Consider the following 24985-nt stretch of genomic DNA (forward strand, 5'->3'; position numbering starts at 1 on the left):
TCACTTGAATCCAGGAGGCGGAGGTTGCAGTGAGCCGAGATTGCACCATTGCACTCCAGCCTGGGCAACAAGAGCAAAACTCCATCTCAAAAAAAAAATCACCTATTTTAATATTTTAATACTCTCCTATTTCTTCAGCATACTCTTCGATTGCTCCTTCAAATGATGAAGATATAACTTTTTTTTTTTTTTTAGACAGAGTCTCACTCTGTCGCCCAGGCGGTGGGCGTGCAGTGGCATGATCTCGGCTCATTGCAACCTCTGCCTCCCGAATTCAAGCAATTCGCCTGCCTCAGCCTCCTGAATAGCTGGGGTTACAGGCACACACCACCATGCCTGGCTAATTTTTTTATTTTAATTTTATTAATTTATTAATTTTTTTATTTTGAGACAGAGTCTTGCTCTGTCCTGTCACCCAGGCCAGAGTGCAGTGGCGTGATCGCAGCTCACTGCAACCTCTGCCTCCCAGGTGCAAGCAATTCTCCTGCCTCAGCTTCTCCCGAGTAGCTGGGACTACATGTGCCTACCATCATGGCCCGCTAATTTTTGTATTTTTAGTAGAGATGGGGTTTCACCATATTGACCAGGCTGGGCTCAAACTCCTGACCTCAGGAGATCTGCTCCCCTCAGCCTCCCAAAGTGCTGGGATTACAGGAGTGAGCCACCACTCCTGGCCCTAATTTTTGTATTTTTAATAGAGACAGGCTTTCACCATGGTGGCCGCTGTGGTATTGAACTCCTGACCTCAAGTGATCTGTCTGCCTCGGCCTCCCAAAGTGCTGGGATTACAGGCATGAGCCACCATGCCTGGCCAGGGTTTAACATATTTTCTATAAAGAAAATAGAATGACCATTCTGTCTTTCCATTGATCTGTTTATTCTCCACTGCCCACGTACTTTGGGTGCCAGGCACCATGGGACACGTTTTCATGATGCTCCTTTAACCCTCCGGTCCTACATCTTTGCATCTGGATCCAGGTGGGTTGGCGCAACAGAGGAGTGTTCTAGAAGCCATTCCTAACAGCTGGGAATAACTGAGTCATTCATGGAAGTGGCTGTGAACCACACAGACATGTCCTGCTAAACCTACAATAAGTGTTGCCCAACTCAACTCCTTAGCAAGATCCCCAAAATGTACATGGCCTCTCCACCACCACCTGCCTCAAGAGGAAGTGTGCTGGAGGCGAAGTTGGAGTGGAAGAAGACGGTAGCGTCAGTCCATTTAAAACATTTTAACTTTCGCAAATATTAGAGAAGTCTGTGAGCATGTGGACACATTGCCCACGCAGAGAAGGGCCCTGAAGCTCAAGCTGTATTAGCTCCTCGATGAACTTGCCTCTGGGTTCGGCTCCTAGACCAGCTAGGAGTGACAAACGATGAGCTGGCAGGTAGGATGTTTGCCTCATGGAGGTCACACCTGGTCTGGTTGCAGCCTCTGGCCCCAGCCCATGTTATTCTTGTCGCTGGCCCACACTGGTTCTCTTCTTTCATCCTTCACACTGTGCGTTCAGAGAACAAAGCCCCCTTCATTCACTGGAAGCACTCCCCAGGAAAGAAACCAGTGTTTACCAGACACCAGCTCGCTCTCTGCCTGGCACCTCTGCTCAAGCTCCCAACAGCCCTTGCTGGGTTGAAGAATGGACACATCTGAGAATCAGAGACATGCCCAGGGCCATGCATGTGTGGAGCAGTGGAACCAGGCTAAGGGTAGTAATAGCAGCCTGGCTCCCAAGTTTCTCGGCTCCCTCATACCCAGCAGCTCCCTCCCTCTGTTTTGGACTTACCCAAAGTGATGGCTGAGGCAGTTGTCGGAACAACCAGCCACCACAGTTAATCTGCTGAGCTGACACTCCCAGGGCTGATTATCTACTTGGCGTTCTGGTTATTTACTGCTGCATAAACGTTCTTCTACAACTTAGTTGCTTAAAACAATGACAGGGTTTATTTGGCTTACAAATCTGCCAGTTGGGCAGGGCTAGGTGAAGAGAGCTCATCTCTGCTCCACTTGGCATGAAGTCAGGTGGCCCGGAGGCTGGGGCTGGAATATCTGAAGGCATCTTAACTCACAGGTCTACCACTTAATATTGGCTCTTGGCTAAGATCTTAGCTGGGCAATTGACGAGAATATCTGCAAGTGGCTTTTCCACATGGCTTGGGCTTCCCCACAATATGGTGGCTGGAGTCGAAGGGTGAGCATTCCCAGAGACAGCCAGGTGGAACTTACATCCCTTTATAACCTTGCTCAGAAGTCGTCCACTGCCATTTCCACCACATTCTATTTGCTGAGGCAATCACATGAGCACCACCCTGGCTCAAGGGGAGGGGAAAGAGACCTCACCTCTAGACAGGAGGCAGCAAGAGGCTGAAAGAGCACCTGGGACCAGAAATATTTGGAAAATTCAATGCCTGCCACAGACAGTAAGTAAGTGCTGGACTCCTCTGGCACTGGGGTACAGAGAAAATTGGACACAGTCCCAGCCTTACGCAGCTCATATTCCAAAAGGTAAGATGGATATACAGCTGGGCTACATGGCATCAAGGAGGAAGTGCACAGAGAATTTTTTTTTTTTTTTGAGACAGAGTCTTGCTCTGTCGCCCAGGCTGGAGTGCGCCATCTCGGCTCACTGCAAGATCCCCCTCCAGGGTTCAAATGATTCTCCTGCCTCAGCCTCCTGAGTAGCTGGGACTACAGGCGCTCTCCACCATGCCCGGCTAATTTTTTGTATTTTTAGTAGAGACAAGGTTTCACCATATTGGCCAGGTTGATCTCGAACTTCTGACTTCAGGTGATCTGCCCGCTTCGGCCTCCCAAAGTGCTGGGATTACAGGCGTGAGCCACCGTGCCCGGCCAAGATTTTGTGTTAAAGTTAGTGGAGTTGGTTATGTGCTGGACACCATTCTAGGTGCCTTACATTTAACTTTATGTCAGTTTTATGAACCAGGTACAAATAATAATCGCCATTCTACCTGGGAAGAAACAAAGGCACAGAGAGGTGAAGCAACTTGTCCACAGTCACACAGTGGTGAAGTGCCAGAGCCGGGACTCAGCCCAGGCAGTCCCACAATGGAGTCTGTGCCGCTCACCATGACACCACCTCACCCCTCTTCTCAGGTGCCCCCTAATGGGATGCACCTCCTTTCATGGACCTCAACACCTCTGCAGGGAACATGGGCCTGGGTGACTGCACTCTGTCCCTGGGGAGTGAGGAGGGCTCTACCAGGTGGTTTCATTTCAATCACTGTTTTCTGTCCTTGGGGGGTGGGAAGCCCAGAATGGCACAGTTCAGCTCCTGGTCCTATCAACTCACTCTCATCCAGGGCCGATTCCAGAGGGGTGGCCGGGAATGAGGGGTGGGGGCTGCTCTGCTGAACAGGAAGGAACACTGCGTCCATTCTCTTTGTATCTGGGGATCCCCAGAGAAGAATGTAACATGGTATGAAAGAGTGGAACGCCAGCTTCTAGGGGAGCCCCAGCGTCCAACAAGGGCACACACTTTGGGAGTCAGCCAGGCCTGGCCCCAATTCCAAGCCCCTTCACTTCCAGGCAGGATGACCCTGTGCAGGCTACTTCACTGCAGTAACCCGCAGTTTTCCCTTCTGTACGTGGGGGGGGGGGTATTTTCTCACATGACTTCCCTGATGTGAAATGAGAGAACACATGTAAAGCACCTAGCATGATCCTGCCACGTAGTAGGCAGTCAGTGACCGTCTCTCCCTTTGGCCAGGCCTCCTGGTGTGTGCCCAGACCCAGACCCTGTCCCCCAAGGAATCTGACCAACACACTGCAGTGTGGGCTTTCACCTCCCGTTTCTACGCACTCTACCACTAGTGATGTGACCTAAGATTATTGTATCATTTTGGCAGCCATATCCCTCAGTGGTTCTCATCAACTGAAATCCTACAGTTCTTTCCACAGGTAGCAGCTGATTCTCAGTGTCCTCCCAGCGGCCATCATAAATGACCTGGCTGCAGTGATAGTTGTGCTATTACAGAAATAGGGAAAATCCCAGGCCACTTCCTCCACGCCTCGGGACCTGTTTCCTTCCACACTAAAGGCTTGCTCAATACCCCAGCAAAGGAGGGATGGGTAAGATTCAGAATCCAGGCCTCCCGCACCCTCCCTCCGATGAGCTCTATTCCTGAGTGGTATTGTCCAGCCATTTGCTTCAGGGAGAAAGATACGAGATGCTCAGTTCCTACTTGGTGATGAGAAGGTGACTGAGAAGGGTGTGTCTACTTCTTCAATGCGGCTCTGCCTCCCAGCCTAGAAACTGACTGAAATAACAACCAACAATATTAAAGGTGGGATGTGGGTGGGAGGTGGAAATCTACATTCACATTGGAAACTAGAGTGTTGTCACGGGCTGTCCACATGCTGCGAGCATTGAACGTGATGCGTTGCCAGAGCTCATGTGGGCTGGAAAGAAGGCACCACCGGGTCACTGCAATCAATGCATAGCTTCCCTTCTGGGAATGGACTTAGTGATCCTGGAAGGGAGGTGCAGATCCTGGCCGGATGAGGGCAGCCATCAGGCTTTGCACGTTGACTTTATGTGCTAAGTGCTTCACGTGCTTCATTTATTTAGTCATCACTACAACCATGCCAAGTAGCAAGATCCCACTTCCCTTATCAACAAGGAGACGGACGTTCCAGGAAGTACAGGAACCCGTAGCGGGGCTGAGGGCTGGCTTGATGTTCCCCATGGACTCAGGGGACTGGGGAAAGGGGCGTTAGTGTTTAATGGGAGTTTCATTTGGAGATGAAAAGGTTCTGGAGAGGGATGGTGGTGATGGTTGCATAACAACATGAATGTACTTAATGCTAGTAATTTGTACATTTCCAAATGGTTTAAATGATAACTTTTTTATTCTGTATACTTTACCACATAAAAAAGGTGGGGAGAGGAAGGCAATCACTGCTAGGTTGCTGTGGTACCTCTGCAGGTGTATATAAAGGTATCAGGAAGAAAAAGCTAAAATACTCACTTACAGTCTCCCATTGCTTTGCTCCAGAATCCACACACCTGCTCTGTCCCTGCAATGTACATAATTAAAAGAATGCAGGTGCTCAGGCTGATTGAATTGAGCCCACTTCCATCTCAACTACTGTTATATTCCAGATGGGATAATATGGTCAACCCAAAGTTCTGAGTCTGAAGCATAGCATGCTATGATTATGCCTGTGAATAGCCACTGCAGTCCAGTCTGGGGGACAGAAACAGACCCGCATCTCTTAAAAAAAAAACAGTGCGGCCAGACGTGGTGGCTCACACCTGTAATCCCAGCACTTTAGGAGGCTGAGGCAGGTGGATCATGACGTCAGGAGTTCAAGACCAGCCTGGCCAACATAGTGAAACCCCGTCTCTACTAAAAATACAAAAATTAGCCAGGCATGGTGGCAAGCACCTGTAATCCCAGCTACTCGGGAGGCTGAGGCCGGAGAATCGCTTGAACCCGGGAGGCGGAGGTTGCAGTGAGCCATTGCACTCCAGCCAGGGCGATGACGAAAGACTCCATCTCTCACACACACACACACACACACACACACACACACACACACACACAAAATGCCATCAACACTGGTGGAGAGGAGGTACTGGCACCAACTTGAGCCTTTCTTCTTTTTAAAAATTATTTATTTATTTGTTTTAGAGACAGGTCACACTATGTTGCACAGGCTGGTCTCAAACTCCTGGGCTCAAGCGATCCTCCAACCTCAGTGTCCCGAAGTGCTGAGATTACAGGCTTGAGCCACTGCACCTGGCCTAGCCTTTCTTCTTGAGGTCATCAGAAGGGTTGAAAGACACTTGAAAATAACATCCTCACACTGTGATGCCAACATATTTAATCCTGCATCTGTGAAGGTAAAGTGTTCTAGCAGAGGGTCCGGTTCTCACTGGGCAGCTCTGTTGAGGACAGCAGGAACTGCAGGGGCTGGGGCTATCCAATGACCAAGAGAAGAACAATTAGAGTGGACAGAGCTCAGAGCCCTGCACGTGCGCATGTTGTTCCCCATGTCCCCACCCGACTCTTGTTGCTTTTTGCTGCACTGTTGGGGAGACCCGCTTTCTACTGAAGCTCACTGACGCCATGTCAGGCTCCCCTCATGGACTCTGGGCCTTGCGGAGGGCCACCGCGGTCTGTGGCAGGTCAGAGCATGTAACTAGAGCACACAGCGTGTGGCAGCTGAAAGCTGGAGGGTGAACACGCAGTTGGTGCTTCCTGATGCTGGGCGCAGCAGCTTGGAGTCAGCTCCAGATGCCGTCCAGTGACAGCGGGGCTGTTGGAACCTGCAGCTTGGTGGCCTGCAGCCAATTCCAGTCTGCAAACTTGTTTTGTTTGTCCTGTAAAGTGTTTTAAAAAATGTAAGCCAATTTCTGAAAATTGAGAGATTTCACATAAAATTCCACACTTCTAGCATCTCTTTCAAAAAAAAAATGCTGATGTGGTGGCTCAGGCCTGTAATCCCAGCACTTTGGGAGGTCCAGGTGGGCAGATCACTTGAGGTCAGGAGTTCGAGACCAGCCTGGCCAACATGGTGAAACCTGGACTCTACCAAAAATACACAAATTAGCCGGGCTTGGTGGTGTACTCCGTTAATCCCAGCTACTTGGGAGGCTGAGGCAGGAGAATTGCTTGAACCCAGGAGGTGGAGGTTGCAGTGAGCCGAGACGACGCCTTTGCACTCCAGCCTTGGCAACAAGAACAAAACTCTGTCTCAAAACAAAACAAAACAAACAAACAAAAACCAAAAAACAAACCAAAGACAGAAGAATTACAATACAACTTTTTAAATTTAATGTAATTTTCATGAAGACAGAATTGAATGATACAACTCCTTCTTTCTTCCCTTTTTTCTTTCTTTCTTTTCTTTCTTTCTTCATTTCTCTTTCTCCTTTTTCTTTCTTTCTTTTTTCTTTGTTTCTCTTTCTTTCTTTCTTCGTTTCTCTTTCTCTTTTTTCTTTCTTTTTTCTTTGTTTCTCTTTCTTTCTTTCTTCGTTTCTCTTTCTCTTTTTTCTTTCTTTTTTCTTTGTTTCTCTTTCTTTCTTTCTTTCCTTCTTTCCCTCCCCTCCCCCTCACCCTCCCTCCCTCCCTCCCTCCCTTTTTTGTTTTTCTACAAGGTCTTGCTGTGTTGTCCACATTGCAGTACAGTGGCAAGTTCTCGGCTGACTGAAGCCTTGACTTCCCAGGCTCAAGCGATCCTCCCACCTCAGCCTCCCAAGTAGCTGGGACCATGGGTGCATGGCACCAGGCCTGACCAAGTTTTTATTTTTTGTAGAGATGGGGTCTTGCTATGTGGCCCAGGCTGCTCTCCAACTCCTAGATGCAAGTGATCTTCCCGCTTTGGCCTCCAAAGTGCTAGAGTTATAGGCGTGAGCCACTATGCTGGGCTTGCAAACATCTGTTGAGTGAATGAGACATTCTTCAGCCCTAAGTAAAGTTGATGGCCTCCTAAGGGATTAGATTAGAAACTCCCACAGTCAGATGTGGGCAGAAGACGAGGAGGCAGCCTCGGAGACTGAGAGGAGCTGCCAGTGAGGACAAAGAAAACCTGCTGCACCGGGATGAACCCCACACTCCTCAGCAGAGCGTGGGCTACCCTGGGCCATCTGCCTGCATTCAGCGTTCCGTGGAATTTGTACCATGATCAGTGTGATTCCCAGTGGCCTAGTCCAAGATTTTATGTTCTTTGTGATGCTATTGCATCATGGAGTAACGCAAAAGATGATCTCAGAGACGTGTTCTGTAAGATCCTTCATGGATTTAAAATAAAATTGTCGATGAAAATCGGAGGCATTTCTCTGACCAGTTTCCTCTTCCCTTAAAAGAGCATCTTGCAGCTTTGTATGGTGTTTAATCTAATACACTTCAGCTGCAGTCCCCAAATTAGGGGTCCTTCAGTCTTGGAGACTATGAGGGAGCCTCTGCAGCCAGGGAACATGCTCCCTGTTATGGGGGGGAAGGGTAAACCAGTAGGGAACACAGCACAATCCCAGCCCTACTGGGAGGGGCGGGAGGGAGGTGTTGCCATCACCGTGTTAAGTCGATGTTGAGAAACGTTTTAACGTCTCGAGCTTTTGTGGGTAGAAATGTGCCTCCAGTCACAACTCCGCATAGCACAGCACAACTTGTGCTATGCATTCGCAGATGTGTTTTCTGCACATATTCTCATGCACTCTCTCTCACACACATGCACACCAGATTTTCCTCCCTGCCTCCAAAATGGGAAATACCTCCTTTACCGCATGATTTTTCCTCTTAATACATTACAGACTCTTTCCACATACGTGAAGAACGAAAAAAAAAAGAAGAAAGAAAGTGTGGCTAGGCACAGTGGCTCATACCTGTAATCCTAGCATTTTGGGAGGCCAAGGCAGGTGGATCAGTTCAGGTCAGGAGTTCGAGACCAGCCTGACCAACATGTTGAAAAAAATACATCTCTATTAAAAAAATACATACACACAAAAAAATATCTAGGCATGGTGGAGGGCACCTGTAATCCCAGCTACTTAGGAGGCTTAGGTGGAAGGATCACTTGAACCTGGGAGGTGAAGGTTACAGTGAGTTGAGATCATGCCACGGCACTCCAGCCTGGGCAACAGAGCAAGACTCCTGTCCAAAAAAAAAAAAAAAAAAAAAAGGAAGGAAAAAAGAGATGGGGGGAATGCTTCATTAATGCAGATTGTTTAAATACATTGTGATTAATCCATACAATCAAACTCTAAAGATCTATCTTAAAGAACAAGGCACTTCTCTGTGTACTGAAATGTACTGCATGTACGTTTGTACTGAAATATACGCATAAGCAAGTATGTATTCTCTATGTATGTGGAAAGAGTCTGTAATGTATTAAGAGGACAAAGCATGCGGTAAAGGAGGTATTTCCCATTTTGGAGGCAGGGAGGAAAATCTGGTGTGCATGTGTGTGAGAGAGAGTGCATTAGAATACGTGCAGAAAACACATCTGCGAATGCATAGCACAAATGCTTACTAATGGAGAGCAGGGGTGCTGGCCAGCTTCTACTCTCTCTGTCGTGTGTTTCCATTGTGTTTGACTTACTGATAATTAGTTCACATGACTTTCGTAATCCTAGAGAGGGGACAGCATGTGTGAAGGTCTGAAGCAATAGACTGCGTTTGGGGAAATACTAAAATTGGCCCAAAAAGGGAAAAAGGATGGCAGGAAGAGATGAGAGTGGAGAGGAAGGCGGCAGGCAAAACGTAAGCAGCCAACCAGATTAAGTCGGATTTGATGTGTATTCTAAAGCATCTTGTTTGATGCCGAGGTTGGAAGCATGTCACAATGAGTCAACTAAGCAATAACTAGAATATTATTGATTCCAGAAAGCTTTCTCCTATTTTAACTCCATTTTCAGAACTTCAAGGTCTATGAATCGTTACCCACCTATATAATGAATTAAATTTAACTAAATCCTAGCATTGTGAAAAATTAGTTTTTCACCATTTCTGTTTACTCTTATACTGTCCTGATAAACATATGAATATAATGAGTATGGAATAACCAGTAGTAGAGATTGTTCTCTCCTTCATTCATTCATTCGACAAACATTTAATGAGCACCTACTATGTGCCAGGCTCTGTACTAGGTGCTAGGCATTTATGTGTGAATAAGACAGAGGCAGTTTTTTCTCCCCTCATGGAGCTTCAATTCTATTGGCCTATTGTTCTTTTTCATATATCTTGTAAGGGAAGATTTATATTAGTAGTCTACAGAGCATCTATTTAATCTTTTTCTTTTGCCACACCCAGGCACTGTCACAGGGCAGGACAAAGTCTTCAGTAAGATTGGAGAGCACGGTCATTGCCTGGGCATTTATCTGTGTCCAGTATAACTCAGGTCTGTATTGAGCTGCTCATTTGCTAATACATTCCACCTGATTAAGGTTCGTGGTGTTTCAGAAAAGGCAAAAGAAACGCTCTGGACAGGCAGGTTCAGAATTTGAACCTGTCAAACACAACTTTCACTTGTAAAAGGATAGATTTCTGACTATTCAGATTTGAAAAGGCAATTTAATACCATTTTACAAAACAAAAAGATGATTGCATATTATAAGTGGAAATGTAGAAGATTAGTACCAAAGCATGCCGGACATGACTGTACATATTGGATTTAAAGCCAGTTCCTGAGTATTCAATAGCTTCTTATCCAATCTGTGGATTTTTTTTTTTTTTTTTTTTTTTTTTTGAGAGGGAGTCTCACTTTGTCACCCAGGCTGCAGTGCAGTGGCACGATCTTGGCTCACTGCAACCTCCACCTCCTGGGTTCAAGCGATTCTTCTGTCTCAGCTTCCCGAGTAGCTAGGACTACAGGCACAGGCCACCACACCTGGCTAATTTTTGTATTTTTAGTAGAAGCGGGGTTTCACCATATTGGCCAGGTTGGTCTTGAACTCCTGACATCGTGATCCCCCTGCCTCAGCCTCCCAATGTGCTGGGATTATAGGCGTGAGTCACCACGCCCGGTCAATCTGTGGATCATTTAAAACTCAATTTTATTTCCTCTTGATAAGAGTCAAGGAAAGAAGGGAGAACTTAATTTTGAAGATGAAGGAACCATAATTCCTTTGGGGTAAAATTTAAAAGATTGTTTCTCACAGACCCTATAACATAATCCATAATTCCTTTTATGACTCCTTTTAATTACCTTATTATTTTAAGTATGCTTTAAAGGACTGTATTTGACTAATGGGTTCCCTTTAACTGAACTTGTTTTTAGTTCTGATCTAATACTCCTTTTAAATGGATCAAGTCAAGACAGAATGCTTGTGACAATGGTGATTGAGATTGAACAACTTTTGGCAAGGGTAAGTGTTTTAAAGGACTGTATTTGAGTAATGGGTTCACTGTAACTGAACTTGTTTTTAGTTCTGATCTAACACCCCTTTTAAATGGATCAAGCCAAGATATAATGTTTTTGACAATGGCGACTGATGCTGAACAACTTTTGGCAAGGGTAAGTGCTTTCTGTTAAATGGCTATTTTGCAAATAACTGTGTACTTGTTAGATAGGATCCTGGATTATATTAAGACAGACATGTTTAATGAGATTACCCATTCCATTCAAGATGTGTGCCTCTCCAGGCCACCTGAATTTTGATGACAGCCATTCTCAGGTCATATGATGTTATTTTGGTCTTTATGGATTATGTGGGTGAAATGCTGAATTCTTACTTGTACTCTTTTTTTTTTTTTTTTGAGATGGAGTCTTGTTCAATCACCCCAGCTGGGGTGCAGTGGCGTGATCTCGGCTCACTGCAAGCTCTGCCTCCAGGGTTCAAGCAATTTTCCTGCCTCAGCCTCCCAGGTAGCCTGGATTACAGGTGCCCACCACCATGCACGGCTTATTATTGTATTTTTAGTAGAGATGGGGTTTCACCATGTTGGTCAGGCTGGTCTTGCACACCTGACCTCAGGTGATCGGCTCGCCTCAGCCTCCCAATTATTTGCTGTCTTTTTTGTTTTTCATTTTGGTTTGTTTTGCTGTCAACCAAAAGGGGATATAGGCAGAAAATTTGCTTTTAGCTGTTTACAGTGCCTTGTAAAATATTTTGATTTTTTCCCCTTTCTCTTTAGCTCACTGGTAATAATAAAATGGCAGAATGTATCAGCAGTGCAGGTGTCCCCCTCCTTGAATGCGGCCCTGATGCATACATTATAGATGTAGATACGTATTGCAGGTAATATGTTGGGCTCGAGACTTTTTTGTTATCACAGGAATTTTTTTTTTCTTTTTTCTTTTTTTTTAATCCCTGCATAGGATATGTGCACATGTATTTACGGGGACAAAGAGAAAAATCTGACAAAATAAATGCCATGCTATAGGGACTTGCTTTACTTTTTTTTTTTTTTTTTTGGATCAGCATTATAAAATTCTGAAAATATCTAATAGCTCATTGTTTTTCCTGGTGAAGTTGAGTAATATTCATCACTGGGTACATATACTTCCACTCCGGGAGACCTAGCTAGCTAGCTGTAACAGTGAACTAGCCAATGGTCACGTATAGATAATAACACAGTGGGTTAGAGTGTACTTTCATCTGGCTTTGAAGATAATATGGAGGGGGAATGATTTACTATATTTAGTATATTGTTTGAGAAAACATTAAATGTATATGCACCAATAAAACTAAATAAACTCTTAAAGATATATATGGAGGGTGTGTTAAAAATACAGTAGTACAAATAGGAAGACAATTTTTCTGTGTGTGTGATAGGGTCTCTCTGTCACCCAGGCTGGAGTGCAGTAGTGCAATCACAGCTCATTGCAGCTTTAACCTCCCAAGCTCAAGCAATTCTCCTACCGCAGCCTCCCCAAGCAGCTGGGACCACAAGCGCATGGCACCACAAGTGGCTAATTAAAAAAAAAAATTTTTTTGCAGACACAGGGCTTTGCCCTGTTGCTCAGGCTGGTCTCTAACTCCTGTGCACAGGCGATCCACCCACCTTGGCCTTCCAAAGTGCTGGGATTACAGGCATGAGCCACTGTACCCAGCTGCAAATATTTTTAACATTGAGAAAATTCAGCAACTATTTCTTTCTTTTCTTTCTTTCCTCCCCTCCCCTCCCCTCCCCTCCCGTTTCTTTCTTTCTTTTTTGACGAAGTTTCGCTCTTGTTGCCCAGGCTGGAGTGCAATGGCACCACCTCGACTCACTGCAACCTCTGCCTCCTGAGTTCAAGCGATTCTCCTGCCTCGGCCTCCCAAGTAGCTGGGATTACAGCTGCCACCACGCCCGGCTAATTTTTTGTAATTTTTAGCAGAGACGGGTTTTCACCATGTCGGCCAGGCTGGTCTTAAACTCCTGACCTCAGGTGATCCACTCACCTCGTCCTTCCAAAGTGATGGGATTACAGGTGCGAGCCCCAGCACCCGGCCCACCTGAATTTTCTTTTTTCTTCCCCAGCCGCGTCACCATCCTGGTGGAATTCTCCTGTGAGGACAACCAAGGCCTGAATGTGGGCGGGGGAGCACCTCGGGGTTTGCCCAGGCAACCAGCCTGCCCTGGTGCAAGGCATCCTGGAGCGAGTGGTGGACGGCCCCGCGCCCCACCAGACAGTGCGCCTGGAGGCCCTGGACGAGAGCGGTGAGCCCCAGGCCAGGGAGTCAGTGCTGCCTGGCATCCTCCGGCCACCCCACCTGGCTGAGGGGCTGGACCTGGGCCTGCCGGTAACAGCCATCCCTGCCCTTCCTGCTGAGAGGGTGGGCCGCCAAAGCTTATGCAAAAGCAGCCGAGGAAACAGTCCCAGCCCATAAGGCATGGCCCCCTGGCCTTAGTTTCCCCAGTGATAACGACACCGCCAGTGTATCCCCCTCAATTCAGTGGTCAAAGTCAGAACGTGGGATCAGCTGGGCGTGGTGGATCCCGCCTGTAATCCCAGCACTTTGGGAGGCCGAGGCGGGTGGATCACTTGAGGTCAGGAATTTGAGACAAGCCTAACCAACATGGTGAAACCTCTCTACTAAAAACACAAAATAAATTAGTAGGGCATGGTGGCGCACGCCTGTAATCCCAGCCACTCGGGAGGCTGAGGCACAGGATTACAGCCACCAACACACATGGCTAATTTTTGTATTTTTAGTAGAGGTAGGATTTCCCCGACTTGGCCAGGCTGGTCTCAAACTCCTGACCTCAAGTGACCCACCCACCTCGGCCTCCCAAAGTACTGGGATTACAGATGGGAGCCATTGCCCCCAGTAGTCTCTGAATTTTTAAAAAGTAATGAATATTCTTAATATCTTTTAAAAATACAGTGGTACAAAAATAAAATAAAATGTTTAAAGATTATTTTGTTCTTTACAATCCTCTTGGTTCTGTTCTTTTTTTGATTAGTTTAGGAATTAAGTTTTTGGGGAGAGCTCCAAAATGATGAAATTTGAAAATAAGCTCTATTAGGTGCACTATTAAGTAGAATGAGCCTCTCGTTTTCTCCTAGGCTATTTGAAGTTATTTCATTTGGGAATTTTTTTCTTCCTAATTCTGCCTCATAAGACAAAGCACTGGGAGGTAGAAAGGACAGTGATGTAATGGCTCTGTTTCCCTAACACTGAATTATTTTCATTTGAAAGAAGTTGGTCACTCTTCAGAAAAGTAATTATAAAGTTATTTTTACTTTTGGTTAATTTGATTTCTTAAATAGCACTTTCCTTGACAGAAGTTTACAGTGTAAAGATAATACGTAACTGGTTCAGTGAGATGAAAATCCAATAATCAGCTTATGTTGAGACTGGATGGTGACTTATTACAGGATTATACACGTGGATTCCATAAAACCAAAGCAAACTTTATGGCAGTACGGGAAAGGCAGAATCTCATGGGATCAGTATGAAAAGATATTGAGTAAGTTGCCTTTTATATTATTTTGTAGAATATTCATTCAGATTTGGCTTTAGGATATGTCTATGGTTAATTGCAAATTGAGTAGCAGAACCATGGTGGAGATTTCACAGTTTTCAATTCCCATTTCACTGTCTTTGAACATCACTGCTACAGCGTCATCCTAATCTACTTTTCCGTTTTTATCTCAGGTTTCCTCTTATTTCACCATTGGCTCCTGCCAACCTTGACTTTCCTGTCTTAGTTCAAAGTGCAGCTTAGATGGTATCTTCATGGTTTTTTGATCTCTTACCACCCACCCTAAGAATTATAATGTTACTTTTATGATCCTCTGCAGATGTGTCAAAGAAAATAAAATTTTTAAAATTATAACATTATCAGTAACTGAAGCTCTCCATGTTTTTCTTCCTGATTATCACCTATCTCTGCCCCCTCCCTTGTCCCAACAATCATATATTAGAAACAATAATATATACAAGCTCATAGCCTTAATGTTACATTATTTAAGGACTCCCAACATTTTTATGCTGGTCTCAATCTATCGTTTTAAATATATTTTTTAGGTGAGGTCATTTTGTCTTTCCTTTAATGATCTATTCTAGCATTTGATACACAATTTTGGAAATTTTTTCACAACTGAACACTACTGACAGTGTTAAGTCCCGTGGGCATCTCATTGAAGCTGAAGACTTTTCAATTTGGAGCCATTGAATGATACCTGTCATCGTGTCACTGGTGATAAATTATGTGATAAGTTTCACAGACTGTGATATACACGATTATCAACTATACATTATGTGTAATCTCAGAAACACTTTCCTAGAGATCCTTTATTTTGTTGTAACAGTTTCAACAGTAAGACAGTTGTCAGATTTTTAGTCCTTCAGGACGTGTAAGCCTTTTGTTTAATTTCCGTTCAGTGCATTTATATATACACTTTGATGAATGCATTGAGAACCTTTGTAGGGAATGCCTTTAATGTGTAGACACCGAGCACCCCCCACACACAATGTGTGGGAATCACTAGAATGCAACCCATTGTAATCACTTGCTTTTTGAAAAATGGGCAGAAAAGATATATTCATCCATTCCTTCAACTAGCTCCTGAGGACCAACTCTGAGGTAGTCACAGTAGCAGGTAGAAATGAAAAGACCAACGTGGCCCTGCAGGAGTTTATAATCCAGGTGCTGGAGGAAAGTAAGGCAGGTACTCAAGTTAGTATAATCAAGGTACTCAAGGCAGAATATGATTAGTGAGATGAGATGATCATAATACCTAACATTGTGTGTGTGTGTGTTTCTGTCTGTGTGTGTGTGCGTCTCTGTGTGTGTGTGTCTGTGTGTGTATAGTAATTTATACAGTATTTTTTATGTATTATCTTTTTTGGCTTCATAGTAATCTTTTGGTTAAGATAGAAATTATCAGTCTCTTTTAACAAAACTAGGTATAGAGACACTTGTCTAAGGCGAAGCTGCTATGAATGATGGAGTATAGATTTAAATCCAAGTCATCAGTCTCCCGAGTCCAGTGTGTTCTTGGTTACATTATTCTGCTTTCTTCGATGGTGTTTTCTCCTGTGTTTTGCACAGTAGCCCTGCATCTCAGCCACTATTTCAGTTTTAACAGCAGGACTCTCTTTTGTCTTACCATATTATTTGTACAGTTCAACTTGAATTTTAAAAATTTGGAGCCAGGCACAGTGGCTCACACCTGTAATCCTAGCACTTTGGGAGGCTGAGGCGAGTGGATTGCTTGATTTTAGGAGTTCAAGGGCAGCCTGGGGAACATGGTGAAACCCATCTCTACCAAAAATATAAAAATTAGCCGGGTGTGGTGGTGTGCTCATGTACTCCCAGCTACTTACGGGGCTGAAGCAGGAAAATCACTTGAAGCTGGGAGGTTGAGGAACCTGCAGTGAGCCGACATTGCACCACTTCACTCCAACCTAGGTGACAAAGTGAGACCCTGTATAAAAATAAATGTTTTTTGCTTGATTTCAGTGTTCCTTAGGTTCAGTTGGCAGACTGCATGCACTACTGTGAAGGAAAACATTCCATTTCAGCAGCTTTCCCAACCCATGTGCTAGATACAAAATCAGTCCTACGTTTTACTTCCTCTTGGAGAAAATAAATATAAGAGATATAACAGAAAAAGGAAAAGTAAGAGTTTTTTTGTTTGTTTGAGAATATTGAGTTATTTTGGTGAAAAACATAGTAAACTGTTAGGCCTAAAATAGAGAGGCATTAATATTTATCTGTTTATACTAGATATCATTTTTGGGGGCAAAAGGAAAAGGATTATGTACTTTTGTTGTTTGTTCAGAGCTATGAAGAGGCTCAATATATCTATTTTCAAGATCACTAGGGTCAGTCAGTTCATCTGACTTTGTATCCTCTGCCAAAAATGTTTTTAAATTTTCTCTTTTGCCCCAGGTCACATAAAAGTGGATCTGGAGTAAACAACAGAAGAACTGAGCTATTTCTGAAAGAACATGACCACCTTCAAAAGTAGGTGTTATTGAATGTATGTGCCTGATGTGGTTTTCCATGTTTATTAATTCATTTACTTACGTAACCGATATTTTATGATGTTTATTATAGAAAGTGCTTATCCATGCTAATTCATTCTATTCTCCTAATGACTTTTTCAATAGAAAAGGAATTGCAACTGTTCCGACCGTAATGAGGAAAGATCCTGTGCTGTCAAGTATTTCACATAACTTAATTGTTACCTTAATGTTTTGTATTGCCTTCATGTGTTCTTCTCCTTAGCAAGTCTTGCTCTAAAGCTTTTGTCCAATACTACAGGTTGTTAGTAAAAATAATAATGCTGATAACGACTCATGTTTGAATGGCCTGTTACCACTTATATATAAAGAGGCCTTGTAAAGAGACATTAGGCCATACACCAAATTTTAAAAAAGTTTTTATTTTCCAAGATTTCAGAAGAAAATACTTAAATACTTGGATGAACTCTACATATATATTTTAAAACAAGTCACCGTAGTCTGCTTCATTATTTTTCTGCTTTTCTCTGAAATGTACAGATTTCTTTGCTCTTGGCTTTGTATTTTGTTGTAGAACTTACAGATCAGAAAATGACTTATCTCTGTGGACTTAGCCTATAAGCACTTGAGCAGCTTGTATCCGTGAGAGTTAAGTGTCAGGCATTATGTTGATATTTGCTACTGAATGTCATAAATTAGTCATGTCTTATGGGCTTAACATACTGTTCAATTTATTTTTCTTTAAAAGTCACCACTTTAAATATAAGCTATTGAAATCAAAACACAGAAAGATCCAGACCTTTTTAGAAGCCTGGGTGCTCCTAGCGTTGGATCTAGTTTTCTGAATCTGTTGGACGTTATTGGTTCGCACAAGGGGCCAGTCTCTTCTAGAGCATGTTTAGTTTGTGGTATTCATAGCTTTGGTAGTTCTTTTTGTATCTGACAAAGATTCACCATAAAAATAATTTTGCATTGCATCCAAAATTATATGATTCTATTTTTGGGGAACACAGTAATTTAAGGGATAGCATATTCTAGTAGCACAAAATACAGATTAGCTTGCATCAATATTTAATGATATCTCAGTATCAATAAATACTGAAAACAAAATCAGTATTTATTGCCTCAAGAAGAAACTTTCTAAGTGCTTTAAGGAAGAAGTGGCAATATTTTTTTGAAATAACTTTTTTGGAATCACAAAAGCTATAACTGTGCTTTTGTCATAGTGCTCATTTTCAAAAGTATGGATAGTTCAACAACACAAAAAGAAAAATTGAAATCGCACATTACTACAAATTCTGTAACTTTTTTTTACAGTTCAGTAGATTCCAAGCCTTTTCCCATGTAGTTTGACTTTTTAAAAATATATGGTGCATATATTGCATAATACAGACAAACCGTAAATTATGTAACCATTTCCCTAATGTTGTCCTTTTGGATTATTTTCTGTTTTTACTATTACGCATAGTAAGTCTTTGCATGTATCCATCATTATTTCCTTATGATAATTCCTAAATTAGAATGACAGGATTAAAGAACACACTCATTTGCAAAGATTCTTCTATAATATTGCCAAATTTCCAAGTCTGATTTTTTTGCAGTAGGATCAGACTTTTTATGGCTACAACTATATTCAAGCTTTTGTTTCTTCATAAATATTGTTTTTTCATGATAATATAAATTTTTACTTGTCCCAAAAGCACATATTTTTGACTGGAAAAAGAGTAAATCAATGTTTGTAAATGAATGCTCCACACACACACACACACAATTAACTTTGTAACGAATTGTTTTTACCAGCTCTCCTTAATAATCTTTTTATCTAAAAATCAGTGTTTTTAGGTTTTAGCAGTTTGTGTTATGGAGGAGAGAAATTTGTTTTCCTATAGGGTGGATAAGGTAACTATCATTTTTGGCTTGCTTTCCCTGAGTCTCAGTCAGAAGAAAATACTGACTTTGAATTAGTGTCAAGCTTGTAGCTTTTTGTTTTTCACTGGACTGTTGATACATTTTTAGAAGCTTTTTGGTTGCTATTTGGATTAATTTATCTTCCTTCCCACAGTTGTTCTCTTTCAGTACTCCCTGGTATTTTTCTTCTTCAAAAAGTATCTAGTTAATTTTGTATTTTAAAGTTCTTCGCTCACCCCAAGAACTTCTGCCTTTATAATAGTTTCTCTCTTCATATTTATTTTATACAAGATATATGGCTGATTATATCATTGCTGTCTTTACAGATGGAGAGTTAAGGAGTAAAGGTGACAGACAAACTGGATTACCTCAAACACTGAAATGCTATGATTTGTCCAGAATCATACATTCATTACCGGACCAGGCATATGGTGCTTTTTCCTCTAGAAGCATTTTGTCATTTTGAATAAAGTAGGTCTTCTGTATTTACATTAATGAAGTTGACAACTTTCAGAGGTTTTCAGTGGCGAAGAGAAACTTGAATGAGATAACTTACGCAAACAGAAAAAGCCTCATCTCTTCTGGATTCCTTTAATGCCGGTGGTCATCACCAGGTGTAGATCAGCCACCCTTTACCCGGGCTGGGACCTCCACCTTCTCATCTACAGATGTATCACCTCAGAAATCTTCTGCATCTCACTGTCACCCAACACATTTTCTCCTTCCACGCCTCTGCAGTCTCACGAGTTTGTCTGTATTTTTCTTCTTATAACCTACCTCGCTACCCTCGCCCGCCTGGATCTCATAGGAGATTAACTGAAATCCTCCCAACATTGGGCCTTTCCTGTGCCCCTGTCTTCCTGCTGTACCCTGGTAAAATGCCAGCCCAATCCACAGTCTGTTGTTCCACTTCTGTATGAGAGGGCTAAAGAAAAAGCAACTAGTCATACAGATGAACCCTGTTTTAAAGTAACTGTTAAATCTTTTAAACCTCATCTGAGTGCTCAGCCTTGCCTGATGCCTTTTCCTTGCCGGCCCTGTTTAGTTCTCTCATTCTCTTCAACATCTTTACCCAATCTCTTTCCTCCTCTTGACCTTCCTGTCTCTTCACCTGATACAGAGGTTCTTAGCTCCTACTTCATTGAGATGTTTAAGGTTTTGCTCTTTTCTACAAATTGACCTATAGGGGTATCCCTCTTTACCCCTTTCCTATAGTTGTTAGGGGATAGAATATTTGTCCTGAGAAGGCCAGTACATGCATCGGACACTTGTCTGTATTCCCATTTACTATGTAAGTATTTTACTCTTCAGCCATCCGGTACGCTGGCTCTGTCTCTGGTTTACACCTGCTGTCTCTGTGACAGCACTCACTTCCGCTATAGCGCATTGACTTCTTCCCTCACAACACTACTGAACTTGTCAATAGGCACATCAGTGATCTCCTGCATGCCAAGTCTCATGGACATTTTTCTTCATGGTGTTTGGCTGCTGCTCTGCCTGACTTCGTATTATAATCTCCTTTCCTGAAACCCTAGGCTACTGTAGCACAACACTTTACTGGTTCTCCACTTGTCTTCCTTATTTCTCTTTTGTTTTTTTTCCCCAGGTCCCTTCAGATGTGGCCTAGGAATCCTTCTAAACACAGTGCTCCAGGCAGTAATTAGTTGGAGTTAGTTCACAAGATGCAATTTATTTGCCCTCCACTGTTGATTTTCAGCTCCGTTATTTGTCCTTGACATGCCTGTCTATAAAAACACTTTCTCCTTCCCAGAGATGGCAGCTAACAAGACCTAGCAAAGAGAAATGGGAATTTTCATTCACAATTTCACAGGGAAAACAATTGCTAAGATTATTTTACTGCCAAGGATGATAAAATTAATGAGAGAGTTGAAGAAAGAGGCATGAATTCTGAAATTGTCTAGAACCATCTGAGAGGTAACGCTGAGGAGTTTTATCCATACTTGTAGGCTGTGATTGTTTCATAGAAGTACTCTCTGATTTATGGACATGCCACTGATTACCACTAGAATTACAGATTGGGCACATTAAGCACATCAGCGTAAAAATCCTTGACGTTTTAAAAATACCTCTGGCCGGGTTTCAGAGTACTCATGATATCTAAAATACTGCCATGATTTGTTGGTTTCTGAAGTATAATTTTGTTTAGTCACATGTATGATAAGAACATATAGACTTCTTGCTGGGGGCATTGGCTCACGCCTGTAATCCCCACTACTCAGGAGGCTGAGTCAGGAGGATTGCTTGAGGCCAGGACTTTGAGACCAGACTGGACAATATAGCAAGACTCTATCTTTAAAAAAATAATAATAAATAGATTTCTTGATTTGTAGGGTTAACTTTTTTTTTTTTCATTTTCCTCTCATTGATTTGCCACTTTTATCTGACTAAGATACCTTAAGTTTCTTTATTCCTTGGATTGGTATAGTGAAATGACTAGGGCAGAGTTTTGAAACCAGAGAGACCTGGGTTCAAATCCTGGTGTCGATTGTATATTTTGGGGGCAAGGGCCTTAATTCCTCTGGCTTTCCAGTGTCTTTTAAATGGGTAAAATAACCCTTACTTTGTGGAATGTTGCAAAGATTAGAGAGGATATATGTAAAATGTTTACCTATTACAGTGCTTGATATGTAGTAGACAAATTCTAAAATTACACTGAGCCATTTTGCCCATAGTGGCTTTAGAATAGAAAAGTATACTCATACATTAGAATTGTGCACCTAGAGCTAAGTGACTCCAGCCCTGTGGAACCCTTCAATGCCAAAATGGCATGTAGGACTAGATAGATGAATGTCACCTGACCCTGACTGTCTATTAAAACTCACTGTATTGGGCCAGGCGTGGTGGCTCACGCCTGTAATCCCAGCACTTTGGGAGGCCAAGGCGGGTGGATCCATTAGGTTAGTGAAAAAGTAATTGCATTTTTTTGCTATTTTTTTAAGCAGTGGCAAAAAACGTAATTACTTTCACACCAACCTAGTAGTTCTTCCTGATTATTACTATGGTGTTTACCTACTGGTGGTTTTCTATTTCTGTCAGTCACTTTATATTTATTACTTATAATTCTGCAAGGGAAAGCTATCTGTCCTCCACCATTTTATTTAGTTATATCAGTATAGGCTCATAGACATTTATTTTATGCTGTGGGCTATAATCCAGCACTTTAATTACTTTATTGTTCAGATCACTCCATATTTGGCCATTGGCAGCTCCTTCAGGTTAGCGGCTGTCATCTGGCAATGTCTCATTCTTTTTGAGCACTTCCTGTACTTTCTGGTATCACAAGATGTTTGTGGATCATCTTGTATTGTCCCTGCCTCGGCTCTAGAATCAAGTACTTCTTTAAGCAGCCTTGGTTCCTGTTACTGGGGAATGGTGTTCGGAAACCATCACGTGGATGCTCAATGTGTTCATTGCTGTTGACATGTCATTGCTTCGAGGCTGTCTCAGTGAAAGATTTTTTTCTTAAATTCCTGAAATAAACTCTACTTGATTATGATATATTTATTATCTTTTGAAATACGTCACTGGTTTTATTTTGTTGAGAATTTCTGCATTTTCTTGTGAGGCATATTGTAATTTTCTATTCTTGAGATGTTTTTGTCTGATTTTAATATAAAGGTAACATTGGCCACATCAAAGGAGTTGGGAATTATCCCCTTTTCTACTTTCTGAAAGCATTTATACAGGCTTTTGTTACTTCTTCCTTAAATGTTTGATGGAATTTACCTGGAATTTTCATCCTGGAATTTTCTTTGTGACACGATTTTAAAATTACAAATACAGTTTATTTTGTGGCTATACGACTATGGCTCTGCTTGGATTTATCTCTAGACTGAGTGGGTTACTGTGATTGGCCCTGCACAAGGCACAAATCCACCCTGTGGCCCGGGAACTTAGAAAGTCTTTTATTAGAAGAAGAGAATGTGGCATATTCAGGGCTCCAGAGAAGTTATCAGCCAACAGGCCTCTTCAGCTTAGGTTTATTATGCTTTCTTCTATACACCAAACCATAGACATGGAAATAGTCCTGGCAGAGTGGCTCACACCTGTAATCCCAGCACTCTGGGAGGCCAAGGTGGGCAGATCACGAGGTCAGGAGTTCGAGAACAGCCTGGCCAACATATTTTCTGAAACCCCGTCTCTACCAAAAATACAAAAAATTAGCCGGTGTGGTGGCGGGCACCTGTAATCTCAGCTACTCAGGAGGCTGAGGCAGGAGAATCCCGTGAACCCGGGAGGAGGAGGTTGCAGTAGGCCTAGATCGTGCCGCTGCACCCCAGGCAACAGGGTGAGACTTGGACTCACAAACAAACAAAAAAGAAATGGTATTTAAGCACAATCTTCTTTTCTATTATTTACAGAAGTGAGTTTTTACTTTCCATTCCGCCCTGTCTCCCCACCAGTTCATTATTAACCCTATGGGCCAGTGGAGCCAGTAGTGATGAACCCACTACCTGAATCTCCAGTGTCATCCCTTTCTTCCCACTCCTTCCATATCACCCTCTCCCTTCACACACCAGGAAACAGCCACACTGGCCTCCATTCATTTCCTTTCATGAAGATATCCAGCCCTTTCCCTTATCTTTGTATTTCTACTTTATCTGCTTAGAATCCTCTTGTCTTAGTTCCTTTGACTTCTTTACGGCCTGAGCTCACTTCTCAACTCCACACAGAGGACTCTTCAGTCTTACGATTTTATTTAACAAACTACCTTTTGTGTTTCCTTTGTAGCATTTATGGCACTCCGTAATAATTTGCTCTTCTTGTTTTTTTATTATCTGACCCTCTTTGAATGTAAGCTTCATGAGGGCAGGAAGTTGGTTAGTCTAGTTATGGATGGTATTGGGTCCCAGTTCCTGTTGAATCATAGACATTTAATATGTATTTATTATATGAATAAATGGATGTATACAAAAGGTTTTAATTTCGATTTCATATATATATATGAATATACATCTGTGTCCCGATGTGTTGATAACCTGTTTTATTTATTCACTTTCTCCCCAAGTATTTATTTATTTATTATTTATTTATTTTTGAGTTGGATTCTCACTCTGTCACCCAGGCTGGAGTGCAGAGGCATGATCTCGGCTCGTTGCAACCTCCACCTCCTGAGTTCAAGTGATTCTCCTGCCTCAGCCTCCCTAGTAGCTGAGATTACAGGTCCACGTCACCACACCAGGTTAATTGTTGTGTTTTAAGTGGAGACGGGGTTTCACCATGCTGGCCAGGCTGGCCTCCAACTCCTGACATATTGATTGAATTCATTCATGCTGTGTACAAGGTATTGGTCCAGCTATTAAATGTATGTATGAAATCTGATTTTGAGGACTAAAGGGGATATTAATGTAACCAATTATTTTGTGCTTTGCAAAATAAATTCCCCATAAAATTCCTTTTAATCAAATTATTATACTGTATGTAATCAAAGTCTTTGGCAAGCATCTCTTATTACAGATGAGGAAACAAGATTCAGAGAGGATAGAGGCAGGCCAAGGTCTCATAATTATTTAGAAGTAGGTGGTGGGCGCCTGTAGTCCCAGCTACTCGGGAGGCTGAGGCAGGAGAATGGCGTAAACCTGGGAGGCGGAGCTTGCAGTGAGCTGAGATCCGGCCACTGCACTCCAGCCTGGGTGACAGAGCAAGACTCCGTCTCAAAAAAAAAAAAAAAAAAAATGATAATAGGCTGGGCGCAGTGGCTCACGCCTGTAATCCCAGCACTTTGGGAGGCCAAGGTGGGCAGATCACCTGAGGACAGGAATTTGAGACCAGCCTGGCCAATCTGGTGAAACCTCATCTCTACTGGAAAAAAAAAAAAATACAAAAATTAGCCAGGCACTATGCTCAGTGCCTGTAATCCCAGCTACTAGGGAACCTAAGGCAGGAGAATTGCTGGAACCCAGGAGGCAGACATTGCAGTGAGCCAAGACAGCACCACTGCACTCCAGTCTGGGCGACAGAGCAAGACTTCATCTAAAAAAAAAAAAAAAAAAAAAAAAAATCAGATTATAACAACTATGAATGGAGTAATTTGTAGACTCTTGCAATTCAAGAATTTGATGTTAGCTTTCTCAACTATTTATGAACCCTAAAGGTTCATGATGCACAGTTCTGTTGAGATGGAAACCTGAACGCTGTGTGCAGTGGAGGTGGTGTTGAGGATGTCGCTTGGCAGATGAGAAAACCTCACCCAT

At 42.8% G+C, this 24985-nt stretch overlaps 2 long non-coding RNA genes across 2 annotated transcripts; both read left to right on the forward strand.

Moving 5' to 3' along the window:
- The first annotated feature begins 9014 nt into the window (after positions 1-9014).
- LOC144335423 (uncharacterized) lies at positions 9015-12980 on the forward strand. Its single transcript, XR_013406278.1, has 3 exons — positions 9015-9859; positions 10739-10826; positions 12925-12980. It is a non-coding gene; the product is annotated as an uncharacterized LOC144335423 (long non-coding RNA).
- A 3302-nt stretch (positions 12981-16282) lies between these two features.
- Positions 16283-22789, forward strand: LOC144335425 (uncharacterized). The gene is made up of 3 exons (XR_013406279.1): positions 16283-16515; positions 16789-16863; positions 19097-22789. It is a non-coding gene; the product is annotated as an uncharacterized LOC144335425 (long non-coding RNA).
- The last annotated feature ends 2196 nt before the right edge of the window (positions 22790-24985 follow it).

Source organism: Macaca mulatta, chromosome 16 (genome assembly GCF_049350105.2).
Source record: "Macaca mulatta isolate MMU2019108-1 chromosome 16, T2T-MMU8v2.0, whole genome shotgun sequence".
NCBI lineage: Eukaryota > Metazoa > Chordata > Mammalia > Primates > Cercopithecidae > Macaca > Macaca mulatta.